Source organism: Manis javanica, chromosome 13 (assembly GCF_040802235.1).
Source record: "Manis javanica isolate MJ-LG chromosome 13, MJ_LKY, whole genome shotgun sequence".
Classification (NCBI taxonomy): domain Eukaryota; kingdom Metazoa; phylum Chordata; class Mammalia; order Pholidota; family Manidae; genus Manis; species Manis javanica.
Window position 1 is genome coordinate 61708861 of NC_133168.1, and position 12548 is coordinate 61721408.

The 12548-nt window shown below is 40.7% G+C and overlaps 1 protein-coding gene across 2 annotated transcripts in view; it reads right to left on the bottom strand.

The window, feature by feature from the left end:
• PLAGL1 (PLAG1 like zinc finger 1) overlaps positions 1–12548 on the bottom strand; it is a 110930-nt gene that overhangs the window by 65288 nt on the left and 33094 nt on the right. The window contains exon 1 of one of the 2 annotated variants that reach the window (XM_073219697.1): positions 1366–1615. The exons of the other annotated variant lie outside the window; for it this stretch is intronic. The gene's annotated coding sequence lies outside the window, so the exon portion shown is untranslated. Of the gene's footprint in view, positions 1–1365; positions 1616–12548 lie in introns of those variants that run through there. 2 annotated transcript variants of the gene reach the window in all.

The following is a 12548-nucleotide window of genomic DNA, read 5'->3' on the forward strand; positions in this document are numbered from 1 at the left end:
TTTATTTTTCTTTTCTACTTTAAAAGCTTATGTGTGCCTTCCTAAACAACAGTTTTATTTCACCAGGTTCTGAATTTCACACGGATTATATCATATTCTTCAGCAATTTGTTGTTGTTTTTTTTTGACTCAACATTGAGACACATTTGTGTTAAAATGAAAAACTACTCCATTCACCACAGAACTGGGTGGGTTCCATTTTATGACTAGAGTATACAATCTACCTTTCTCCAAATGGACACAAAGGTTGCTTTCCAGCTTTGGGGTACTACAAATAACACTGCAATAAACCTGTGGATGTCTGCTTGTGCATATGTATGAAAATTTATCTAGGGCAGTGGCTTTCAAACTTTTTTGCCCATGACTCATACGAAGGAATGACGTTTTACATCATGACACACATCTGTGTGTGCATAAACCCGAGAGAGAGAAAAGTTTCATGAAGCAAATATCCTATGACTTGAGACACACTGTGATATCTTCCAGTCTCTGTTCATGTTTTACAAATTCTGATCATTAATCCATTTAACTGATCTCACGACCCACTAAAATGGGCTTCAAACTTTGAAAAACATTGCTCTAGAGGATAAATATCTAGGAGTGGAACTGCCAGGACGTGGAACATGGACATTAGACATCGTCAGCTTTTCTTGATCCTTAACTTTAAAATTAATGTGCTTATCTAAGAGCATATACATTTACCACTATAATTTTTGAGGTAAACTGTGAAACATAAGGTCATTTTACCTTTTCCTTTGGTTATTAAATAGTATGCATCACTTACCATGTGCTAAGTATCTACCGGGCTCCAAGAGAGACTGATGGGTTAATATACTGCGGAGGGGTGGGCAGGAGGGGGGCGGGGGCAACAAGGGACCAGGACCTTGGTGAGGCCCCAGAAAGCTCACAGGAGGGGCCTCAGATCCTGCCTGGGGAGGGAGGGGTTTGGGGAGGATTCCTGGAAGAAGGAGGACCTAAGCTGAGTGTTTCTATTTTTAATTTTTATTGGTTTCCTAAAACGTAAAAGTAACACATTTGTTGAAAGAAACATCAAAATTACAGGAGTTTATTAAGAAGTACAAATTCCTGCCACCATACTTAAAGTTTGATGCTGAGTCTCAAGAACCAAGTTGCATTATCAGCTATCCTAATGTTGGAAATTTTTAGAAGCCCACATTTGTAAATAGTTTTAAGAGTCGATCTGATAGAGTCCAGAATATTAAAGCAAAAACTAAAACCTATTTCCATAATGAATGTAAATGCAAACATTTCATGTTTAGTCACATTACTTTTAACAGACTTTTTTTTTTTTTTTTTGGCCTTCTGGCAAGGTTAGAGTGCCAGGTTTCAAAAACCGATTACTTACTCCAAATCAAATATACACGAACGCGTCGAAGAGTGGCATTTGGAACGACCAGTTGGAAGAATTTTTTGTCCAAGTCCACTCGCCTTGCGCGGTGACAATCTGCCGGAGTTTCCCACTCGGTCCCGAGGCGCCGGACCCCGTCACGTACGCGGCGCGGCGGCACCGGCACACCCTCCCCGGCGCGGCACGGCGCCCGGGACGGTCCTCGCTCCGCGGCAACGCGGCCGCCCCGCCGCCCCCAGGCCCGCCGCGAGGCCCCCGGTACCGAGCGGGCCGCCGGCGCCCAGCCACCTACCCTGCGGGGCCAGAGCCCCCCGGAACTCAGGCGAGGCTGCGCGGGCGCGCCGCCTCCGCGGCCATGACGGCGACCCGGGGAAGCACCCCGCGCGCCCAGGCCCGCGGTCCGCAGGGCTGCGAGTAGCGCCGTCCAGTCCGTTGGCCCGTCCGTCTGCCAGGAAAGTGAGGCCAAAATACGCCCCAGACGTGTCTAAATCAAGGCTCGGGGCGGTACCGCAGGGCTGAATGACAAATGGCAGATGCCGTGGGCTTTGCCGCCCTCGGCAGCCGCGAGGATGGCTGCGCCGAGGAGGCCGCGCACAGGCGGAGCCCGGGAGCCGGAACGGCGCGTCCGCGAGGAGGGCGCTGGGGCCCCTGGCGGGGGCGTCACGTGGCAGGAGGAGGCCCCGCCGGGGAGCCAGGGGGTCGGCGGCCTGGGCGGAGGAAGAGGACGAGCGCCCAGACGCCGGGCCGGTTGAGTCATCCGTGTGGGCTAAGCCAAGGTCGCCCAGGTGCAGAGCTGGCGCAGGTAGACCCGAACCAGCCCGAAGCCCCGGACTGTGTCGGAGGCTGTTCACTTCAGACACCACCAGGATGAACCGCTCTGTACCAAATCCTAAGTGAGAAAAACACGGCAGATGCTGGGGCACGCTGCAATGAGCCAAACTTACTCACCTCCTCTTCGTGCAGCACTGGAATAGAGGCCGCCTAAATGCGACCCCTAACTGTGAGCCAGGCACTCTTCTAAGCACTTCGCAGGTAAATAAACGGCATCCTCATGACAGCCCTGTGTGAGATACTAGGACTCCCATCTTACAGATGAAGACATTACGGCCCAGAAAAATTAGACGGAAATAATTTTTTAGTTAGGGAATCGTACTACGAATGCTTTAAGTAATGTTGAAGTTTTTTATGTTGTTTTAACTTAAGAAAAAGAAACTGAAGCCAGTCTCCAGAAGTTGCTCTCTTCTCTGCAAGATATGTATTTCCCAAAAGAGGCCTGTGTTAAGTGAAAGGACTGAAAACCATATAAGGAATTCACTACATATTTTAGTCTCTGAAATAGAGGTTAAGAGCATCATACACTTCCACCCACCTTCACCTCAATCTCCCAGTTTCCACTGCTTATATTACTTTTGGCTTACTAGCACTTGGAACATTTATAAGGACTCTGCTACCTTATTCTCCCAGATGTCTTAATTCTGTATTTAAATGAACTCAGCGTTCATCATAGCGTATTCATTCTTAAATTCTTTATCTTTCTTCCTTTCTTAATGGACTGTTCTCTCTTTCAAGTAGTTTTCTTAGAGAGGGCTTATAGAGTACCTTAATGTTTTATCTTCTTATCTCTATACATAAGTAAAAACTGAGCAGGGTAAATATTTTAGAGGCATGCCTTCCTTCAAAACCTAGTAGAACAAGAAGGTAATTGCTTCACTGATTTTTGACATTAGATTTCTGTGGAGAGATCTGAATCCTATAAGACTTTTCCCTGGGAGGTAATCTGATTTTTCTGCTTGGATGCCTGAAGAATTCTTTATCGTTAAAGTATCCTTTGGATATTTATCTGGGCTGTACTTCAATGTCAATTATTCTGTATCAGTTTTTTCCCCAGTATATAGTATGATCTTGCAGTTGATGGCCTCCATGCTCCTTTTCTTAGTATAGTGTCCCTTTCATATTACGTATCTGAGTAAGTTTATCTTTCATGGGTTGGATTTTCTACTTCAGCATCACCATTATCTTTATTCTTGATCTTTGTCTTCCACATCCATCTTCTCTTGACTTGCACTGACTCTCTCAAAATATCCTGTTCATTGGTTTTTCTAGTTCATTGGATTTTTAATATTGTTTTGGATCTCAATTTTCTTAGGTACACAATTTCTCTTTTCTTCACATTCTCATATCATCCTTGAGCTGTTTTAAAGAATCTGCATACATATTCTTTAGACTAAAATACACAAGGAATATGAATCTATATTCCTTGTTTATGTTCTTGGTTCTTCATCTGTCTTCTGCATGCTTTCTCTGGGTTCCTACTCCCATCTCCCAAGTTACAGCATGTTTGCATAACAACTGTGTCCTATCTTTTATTTTGCTTATTCTTAAAAAGTTAACAACTGACCTTGTATTTGTGCTAATATGCTGAGTGTGAGTTCCTGGTGCACTTTCCTTTTCACCCGAGAGGTGTCTGAGTTCCCTATCCTGAATTTCAGTTTTAGGGCTGTGTTACTTCTATCTCCTTTTTCTGTGGCCTGAGGGTTTTAGGACAAGGGGAGGAGTGGTAGGGGATTGTGGAACTCAGCTGGAGAGGAGCAGAGAACCTGCTGGGGGGAGATCTGCCACACTTCTGAAATACCTTTACGTCCTCGCCAGCCCACCTTCCAGCCAGCCCAGGGAGTACCCCACCCTCAGGAGCTTCAGTTCATTTGCCCAGTTCAGCGTGGTACCCTGGACATCGGCAAGCTTTCCTGCTTCTGGCAAGATTCAACACTGATGTGTAAAGGTTCCTTGATGTTTCATAGGGATGATGCGGACTTCTTCCCTGCCTGGAAGGACCTTTGTGAAAATCCTCAGTGTGCCACGCAGAAGGGTGAAGGACTGTAACATACCACCCGTCAGCAGAAACTTTGGTGTCTTTGCTTTGTCATCTCTTTTCACATCTGACACTGTAACGCTGTACTTCTTTCTTTGGTTGCAGCAGGTGAGTTTTTTTTTGGTGCTTTCTTTTCTTTACATGGCTTAGGGTTTGGATTTTTTGGGGTTTTGTGCCATTTTTATCCATAAGGCAGTCAATCAGACTGACTCCCTTAGTAATGAAGTTATCTTTATGTTATTTCCACCAAATTCTCTGAACACGTTGACTTGGTAACGGACCCCTCCTTCTTCCGAAACCTGTCTCAGCCACACATGCCTTGGCATTACAAGGTGCCCTCTAAACAGGTTCTACAGCAGAGGTTACAAACTTAAACCTCTATGAAGTTTAAAACAATGAGGAATGGGATTAAAGTGAAAAAAATATTCTTTGTGTAAGGACCAGATGCTATACAGCTCCAGCCAATCACTGCTATGTTACAATTCAGGGCAATATTACCAATTCTATATAATTTTCAAGATAAACATGATATCTGGTGTTTCAATATAAGTTTCTAATTTTGGAAATACTGTGGAGGTCAAATGAAACAGTTCTCAAGGCCAATTGGACTCAAGGGTTACTAGTGTGGTCCAAGTTACAGAGAACCTTTCAGGATGAATTTATTGATCACTTCTAACTATTGTAAGATAGTCTTGTTTCACAGACTCTTCAGTGACTTCTTAAAATGTGCTTAGAAAATATAAACAAGATTCATGCTGACATAGTTATAATCTGATAAAACATGTTGGGACCCAACACTTTCACAAACAGGTGTTACTATGGGTAATAGCTATGATCAGGCTAAAATTAATACCATGTGAATAGAGAGTCCTTACAGATTAGGACCATATTAGCAAAATAGCAGGAAAAAATAATTTTCAATTATGCAGAAAAGGCATTTGACAAATTCCAACACTCATTCTTGGGGAAAAAAAGACTAGGAAAAGAATGGAAGTTCCTCAACCTGATCATGGATGTATTTGCTTCCTATGGCTGCTGCAATAATTTATCACAGACTTGTGGCTGAAACAAGACATCTATTCTCTCAATCCTGGAGGCCAGAAGTCCAAAATCAAGGTGTTAGCGAGGCTTCACTCCCTCTAGTGGCTCTCGAGGGGAGAATCCTTCCTTACATCTTCCAGCTTTTGGTAGTTGGCATTCTTTAGCTTCCTTGGCTTCTGGCCACATCACTCCAATCTCTGCCTCCATTTTCACATCTGTGTGCCATGTGTTTTCTTCTGTGTGTGTCTACCTTGGAAGGATAGATGTCCTTGCATTTAGGATGCACGCGAATAACTTGGGATCTCCTCATCTCAGTATTCTTAATTTAATCTGCAAAGACCCTTTCTTTCCAATTCAGGTACCAAGCACGTTTTTGGGAATTAGAACATGGGCATATCTCTTTGGGGAGGGGGACCATCTTTCAACCTCTATAAGGGGCAAAAATCTAGTCAGTTTTGTTGTGGAAATTGACACACTGATTCTAAACTTAACATGGAAATGAAAAGAACCTAGAAGAGTAAAATTGCAAAAGAGAAAGTTGGGAGACTCACACTACCTGATTCTGAGGCCCACTGTAAAGCTACTGTAATCAAGTCAGAATGGTACTGGTATAAGGATAAATGGAACAATACACTGAGTCCAGAAACAGACCCACACATGTGGTCTATTGATTTTGGATAAAGGTACAATGTAATTCTACTGGAAGTGAAAAAAGATAAATGACAGGGAAACTGGTTATCTGAATGGAGAAAAAAATGAACTTACACTTCACATCAAGCACAAAAATTAACTTAGATCACAAAGCCAAGTAAAAAAGCAGGAACTATAACAAGAACTAGAACTATAGTTCTAGAACTATCCTGTCCAACATGGAAGCCATTAGCCATGCTATTGAGCACTTGAAAGGAAGCTGAGTCCAACTGAAATGTGCTGTAAGTATAAAATATACTCCAGCTTTCAAACACTTATGATGAAAAAAAAAAACATCTTATTAATAATTTTTATACCAACACACCTTGGAGGTATTGTCAGTTTGGCTCCAGAACACTGCAATAAAGCAAGTCAAATAAATTTTTGGGTTTCCAGAGCATATAAAAGCTATGTTTATATTATACTGTAGTCTATTAAGTATGCAAAAGCATTATGTCTAAAAAAGCAATGTGTATACCTTAATTAAGAATGAGTTAATTGCTAAAAAATGCAAACCATCATCTGAGCTTTCAGTAAGTCCTAACCCTGATTGCACATCACCGTAACATATAATAATAATATAAAAGCCTGACATGTTGTGACAATCACCAAAATCTGACACAGAAACTTGAAATGAATAAATGTGACTGGGAAAATGGCACTGAAAGACTTGCTCCAATACAGGTTCCCACAAACCTTCAATTTGTAACAAACATAACATCTGCGAAGTTCAATATAGCAGAGCACAATAAAACGAGGTGTGCCTGTATTGATTACATGCTGAAATACTATCTTAGATGCATTAGCTTAAATAGAGCATGTGATTTAGATTAACTTAAACTGTTTATTATTTTAATATGGCTACTAGAAAACTTAAAGTTACATATGTGGCTTATATATTATTTCTGCTTGACAGTGCCCTTCCAGAAAAAAATCTAGGAATAAGCAAAGATTACTTGGGTATAACACAAAAAGCAATGATTGTGGAAGAACTGTAATTGGTTTTTACCAAAAAATAAAACCTTCTGCTCTTCAAAAGAAATCATTAAGAAATGGAAAAGTCAAATCACATATTGGGAGAAAAATATTCCCAAGACATATATCTGCCATATGGCTTGTATGAGAATACTTAAAGAACTCATACAACTCAATAATATAAACAGCATAACTAAAATGGACAAAGACTTGAAAAGACACTTCACTAAAGAAGAAATGTGAATGGCCAATAAGTACATGACGCTCAACATCAGTTCCCCAGTAACTAAGGCAAATTAAAATCATGGTGAAATACCAACACATCCACACTGCAATGCCTGAAGTTCAAAAAGCCTGACAATACTGTTGCCCAATATGTGGGAAAACCAGAACTCTCACACAATGTTGATGGGAATATAAATTAGTAAAGCCACTCCAAAAAACTCAAAGTTTCTTACAGTGTTAAACATGCACTTACAATATGACCTAGTAATCCCACTCCGAGGTATTTATTCAAGAGAAATAGTATCGTACCTACACAAAGACTTAGTCACAAATTGTCATGTTAGCCTCAAACCAGAAACAACCCAAATGTCACTAATAAAATAAGCAAACTGATTATTATCTCATAGATGAACCTAAGAAACATACCAAGTAAAAGAAGCCATGCACAAAATAAGACAAACTATATGATTACATTTTTATGAAATTTTAGGGGGGAAAATGTAATCAGTCAAACAAAATGCTGATCACTGGTTTCCTAGGGTAGATGGAAGGGGGAACATGAGGGAGCTTGGTAGCAAAATGGAAATGTTCTAAATCTCGATCAGTAAGATGATTACATGAACCTGTGCCTTTGTCAGACCTCACTGAATGATACGCTTCAAGTAAGCCCACTTGGTTATGTGAATTAAACCTCAATGAAGTTCATTAAAATTTTTCTATTATTACTTGCATGGAATGGGGAAAAAGCATTAAATGAGATTTTTTTAATCTTCATCTACAGCAGTTTGAATTAGAATCTACCTTCTGCTTTTCCATTGTTAACTTTTTCACTAGCATTCCCCTGTGCATTATCAGTTCATTTTCTCACCTATGAGGGTTTAAATGATAGAGATGAAGCTCAAACCCAAGTCCTTCCTGTGACTCCTAATCCAGCATTCTTTCACAATATCAAACATCCATTGGGAGCAATCACATCACACAAATTACATTCTGCTTAACAGAACTTGAAAAGATCTACTAGTGAATTCAACTCAACAAATATTTGATTAAGTTCCTACATTTAATTTGCTCCAACCAAAATAGTGTAACACTTTAAGTCTGATACAGAGTTCTTTAGAGGTCCATAGCATCTGTCCAAACTACCTCTCACTGGCCTTATGGCTGGCCTCTCTCAATCTCCAAGTCCCTTCTTTTTTTTAGAGATTATAATTCTTAATTCACAGTACTCCTCCCCACTTCCCTACTCTTCTCACTATTTGCGATGACTTCCTCCATCCAGGTATCACTTGATCAAACAGGTCTCCCATGAGAACATTTTTTTTATTTTCACCAAAGCAAAACTGACTAATGTCCATTTCTGTCTTCAACTGACTGATGTTTGGTGGACATAGTAAGCTCACAAGGTGATGTTTGGTATATGTAGTTTCTCTATTAACATTTTTTTACACTGCAAGTACCAGAAAAACTTGACCATGTATGTTGGGAAGCACACCAGAATCATCATGGTTTAGCCATATGCCAAGGATCAAGACAGTCTGTGCGAAAGAAGAACATGGCTGCCTGTGGCTTCCCAAAAAGTGAGGATGGCCCATGGATCTAAGGAGTTATGCGTTTTCTGCTTTTATAGTAAAATGTACTAGTGTGATTCAAATTACACAAAGTGTGGATATAAATTTTAAGTTTTAAAGCAGGAAAATTCAGTGTCTAGATTGAAATGAAAACACATTAAAAATGAGAACAAAACAAACTTTCACCTTTTATTAATAAGTAACCAGAACCAGTCAGAAGTACTTCGAAATAAAATCAACAGCATCAATTTTCATTCCTGTTTCATGTGGCATGAAAGAAACCCAGTTGATGACAATCAATCGAAAGTTAGCCTTTGGAGTGAAGAAATAAAAGCAGTATACAAATGCCAAATATTGATATTTATTCTGTTTTTCTCTCTACTGTAATAAAAATTTCATCACAGAATTTGACAGCAATAGGCAATAAGATATAAGAAAAAGGGAAGATGGTAGATGCTTTCATAATTTAGAAATACCAGCCACTCACTTTAAAGTAAAAGGATATGACAGACTGAATCCACCTATTTCTTTCTCTCCCTTCCAGACCTCTACCAAAAAAAAAAAAAAAACATCAGAGGACAGACATGAGCAGCAATTGAGAGAGTTCAATGGATTCTGATGGACAAAAAGCAAATGCATGAGTGGTAACTGACAAGAATGGAGACGTGTCCCCTCAGCAATACCAGACAAGAAGCTGAAGTGTAGGGGCCATCAGGAAAGCCTTGGCTGAAAGTCTTTATTTTGAACGCAGAACAGTTAGGTGATCAGGTCCCTGTTGGTTAGTCAGACAGCCACGCCTTCTCCACCCCAGAGGAAACCAGAGTTACCGTCTGGATCAACTGAACTGAGAAAGATGCAGACTCAGATCCACAAGGGAGAAGAATTAAAACGAGAATTACTAAACATCTAAAACCTGAACTATGACACATTATTTGGCTTTAAATAATATACTTTATTAAATTTTTTTCCCACTGTAGAATTAAAATAACAGTGAACTTTGCACTAATTGTGTAACTACTTTGTCATATTCTTTATTGTTCATCTTCAATTTTTCCTTTCCTTTTTGGAGTTAGCAGTTCGACAGCCTGAACTCTTGGTTCATGGACTTTGCCAACAGGTGCTCGTGATTCTCAGAAGATGTATTTTACTTCCCCTCCCAAAATGTCCCCAGTGACTCTTAAGCCTCTGCTTTAAAGAATAAACTCCTATACTATTATCCTAGAGGAGAGGTCAGCAGACTACTACCTGTGGGCCAAATACAGCCTGGTATCTCTTTTTGTACAGCCTGTGGGTAGGAATGAGGTTGACATGTTTTAGATGGCTGGGGAGAAAATAAAAAATGTTTGGTGACATATGAAAATTATATGAAATTAAATTTCATTGGCCATAAAGTTTCATTGGAACACAGTTACTCTCATTAGGTTAGGAGTTGTCTAATGGCTGCTTTCATGCTACAACAAGCAGGGATCTGCATGGCCCACAAAGCTGACAATACTTTCTAGCCAGCCCTTTAGCGAAAAGGGCTGACCCGTGCCCTGGAGGTCTAGGCACCATCCCGACAGCATAAACCTCCATGTCTTGTTTCTTTTCATCCTTTGACCTTCAATCCTCAATTATCCTCCAGGCTATTCTGATTCCAGGACTGCCCTGAGCTTCCCGTCTCTTCTCATCTCTATTCCTATGGCTGCCTGTCCTACTGCCCCTGTGCCCTCCGATCCTCTCCGCATCAGCAAGCCAGGCTTCTCCCTCCACCTCCTCAAAGCCTTTACTCAAAAGCCTGGCTCTCCTCAGAGATCCCCCAAATCTGAGGTCCTCTTGGTTGGAGGCAGTACAATTGACAATTGACTGTGCCCATCAGTACTGGTTGGGGTTAAAAAGACTGTTACTCTTACCCCCACCCCCACTTCTAAGTCACTGATCCTTCTCCTACATACTAAAACATTTCCTCTTGGACCCATGATGTCCGGCTCCTCCACTCGCTTCCTGGCCCAGCGTTGTCCGTGGACTCACTGTGGATCTTGCACAGTGGAGGGCTTTGGCTTTTGTTCCGTAAAATGTCTCCTCTTGCTGCCCCATCTTCAGCATCCACATGGGTGATTTATTCATTACCCTAGTTTTAGAGTTCCTTTGCTTCCTTCTAATGGAAAATCCCTCTTTCCACTCAAGCAATCCTCTGAATCCATGACAACCTCCTAGACTTCAACAGCGTGGAACAGCTCCACTCCAGAAATTTTAAACTCCAGAATCCCCACCTCTGATCGTCACTTCCTGCTCTTCCAGGTCTCTCTCTCATTTACTCCCAGGATATTTACTCTGCAGCAGTACCCACAGCCTCCCCTGACTGCAGTCTTTTCCCTAGCTAGACTGCCCAGCGCATTATCTCACCACCGTCTTCATCTTGACACCTGTGTCTTTTTACTGAACCAAACTCAAAAGTTCTAGCCCAGCCAACTATAGAAGGAATGATTTTAAAAACTTACAAGTTGTAACAACCATAATAACTGATATATGCAAGAGTCATCAATAGCTGCTAAAACTACAGTGTGAAAATTGAAGAGGAAAGGATATTTACACAATATACATAGTTTCCAAGCACCTATCTCCCCACAAGTTACTAAAAAGGTGAAAAAAACAAAAACTTTACATTGAAGAAACCTTAGCAGATACCACCTTAACCAAATGATGGAAGTTCCTGTAATAGGACAAATCGGCATGTGCCTTGTAAGGCAAAGCACTGAAAAGGACATGGCATTACTTATGTAGTATTCCTGCTAAAGAAACACAGGCCCCAAGTTTTACAAAGAGGAAACAATCGACAAACCAAAAGTGAGGTATGTTAGAAAAAAAACTAGACCATATGCCTCAAAAACATCAATGTTATGAAAGACAAAGCTGAAAAATTCTTCCAGATTAAATGTGATTAAAAATACCACTGAAAGCAATGCCTGATTCTATAATGAAGCTTGGATTGTGGTTTGTTTGTTTTTTTAAGCTATAAAGACATTGAGACAACTGGAAAAAACTGAATACGGACTGTGCATTCAATAATATGTCAATGTTAAATTTCTTGAGTGTAATAACTGTGTTACGGTTATGTGGAAGAATGTCATTGTTCTTAAGAGTTAAAAGCTGGAATATTTCAAGTTAACTGGTCATAAAGTCTAATTCTCCAATGGCTCAACAATATAAAAACTATATATATGAAAGTGATAAAGCAAATGTGGCAAAATGCTAACAACTGGTGAATCTACATGAAGGGTTTAGAGGGGTTCCTCTTTCAATTTTTCATTTTGAAAAGCTTCAAAACCACAAAAATTATAAGAACCCCAGCTTGGATTCAACCATGTGATTATGAGGTTCCCATATTCAGGCTGCTGAGAACTGTGGGAAAACAAATGAAGACAGGCATGAAGACAGAGCTGTGCCTAATACTGCCTAGTCAGCTCACATCCCATTTGCTGAGTAGCTTTTCCAAACCTTAATCCCATACCTCAAATCTCTCCAAATACCCTCACCATCTTCCTGCTTCCTGGAAAACTGTATCAAGAACTCTCAACTTCCTCCCTTTCCCACTAGGTATGAGCTGTTTATATCACCCTGACTTTGTTCCCAACTAATTTCTCCATATGAGAATTCTTATGCCCTTCCAACTAACCAAAAACCTGTTCCATCAGTCAACACCCCTCTATCTCCTTAAAAGCCCATATTTAACTCTCCACTGGCTCTTTCCCCTCTATAAAGTTTCCCCTAAGTTGAAAAAAAATTAAAAACTCAAACCCCAGATCTCCTCTTGCTGCACTTTATAGTTCTGC